We start from the raw sequence: 1,527 nt of genomic DNA on the forward strand, positions 1-1,527 counted from the left end.
CATGGTGACTGAATCAACGTTAAAAACACCGGTTGCTTTCGTTGGCTTTGTCCTCATGACTTGCCACTGATAATTATTTAGTGACATCTCTTCTATAAATTCATAAGCATCCTCAGGTGTCTTATTCTTGATATTCCCACCAGCGACTGCGTCAACCATCTGTCTAGTTGAAGGATTCAGGCCATTGTGAAAAGTTTGAACCTGTAGCCAAAGTGGTAGCCCATGGTGAGGGCACCTTCTCAACAGATCCTTGTATCTCTCCCATGCATTGTAGAGTGCTTCTAGATCCATCAGCACAAAAGAAAATATGTCATTCCTCAACTTAACCGTTTTAGCCGGCGGAAAATATTTAAGTAAAAACTTTTCGGTCAATTGTTCCCAAGTAGTGATTGACCCTCGTGGTAACGAGTTCAACCACTGTTTAGCTTTGTTCCTTAATGAAAAGCGAAACAACCGAAGGTGTATGGCGTCGTCAGAAATGCCATTGATTTTAAATGTGTCGCAAAACTCCAAAAAATTCGCCAAGTGATTATTTGGATCCTCATCCTGCTAACCATCAAACTGAACAAATTGCTATATCATTTGAATCGTGTTAGGTTTCAGTTCAAAATTATTTGCAGTAATAGCAGGCCTAACTATACTTGACTCAGTTCCTGTTAAATTCGGTTTAGCATAATCATACATAGTGCGCAGAGCAGGATTCTGATTTACTGGATCAACATCAATCGCAGGAGGTAGCGGATTTTCTTGATTTTCAGCCATCTCCTCGGTTGTGGTTTGAATATCATCCTCTTGCTCTTCCTCTGTGTATCTGAAGCTTCGCCTTATTTCTCTTTGATTTCTATGAGCTGTGCAATCCATCTCACTATCAAAAAGTAATGTTCTCGACGGGTTGCTTCTAGTAATACACTATAAAAAACCTCCAGAAGCGAATAAAAGAGAAAATTAGAAAACAAAATAAAAATTTAAATTGCAATAAAAAAATAAAATGGCTAAAGTAATAAAAATCGAGTGTTCCTAATATCTCAGTTCCCCGGTAATGGAACCAAAAACTTGATATGCTCGTCGCGATAAGTTTTAAAATTTATAATTAATCGTTCTTGAAACTAACTATTATCACAATGAAGGCAAGTGTACCTATCAAACAGTAGTATAGCTTTAGCAAGACAGGATTGTCTAACCCAAAGGAACCAAGAGTACTAGTAATTACTTTCTTTTTATTATCTAGCCTAAAAATTAAGGGATTTGTTTATCTAAACTAATTAACTAAACTAAGGGTGCACATTGATAAAATTGGGGAAAAACCTTTGGGAAAACTCTATTGATTAAGATAATACCCAAGGAAAAATCCACCTAGACTTCACTTGTTATTTGACTCTAAATCAGATGATTTATACATTTGACTTGATTCATAGAAATCCCTAAGTTATATTATTATCTCTCTCGAGACTAATAACGTCTAACCCTAGGTTGATTAATTGAAATCTCTTTCTAATTAACACCCTAGTGTTGCATTAACTCGATCTA

General features: G+C 36.1%; 1 non-coding gene across 1 annotated transcript; it reads left to right on the plus strand.

The window, feature by feature from the left end:
* Positions 1-217: 217 nt before the first annotated feature.
* Positions 218-324, plus strand: LOC121225373 (small nucleolar RNA R71). The gene has a single exon (XR_005923236.1). It is a non-coding gene; the product is annotated as a small nucleolar RNA R71 (small nucleolar RNA).
* The last annotated feature ends 1,203 nt before the right edge of the window (positions 325-1,527 follow it).

The sequence above is a fragment of the Gossypium hirsutum genome, chromosome A03, assembly GCF_007990345.1.
Source record: "Gossypium hirsutum isolate 1008001.06 chromosome A03, Gossypium_hirsutum_v2.1, whole genome shotgun sequence".
Taxonomy (NCBI): Eukaryota; Viridiplantae; Streptophyta; class Magnoliopsida; order Malvales; family Malvaceae; genus Gossypium; species Gossypium hirsutum.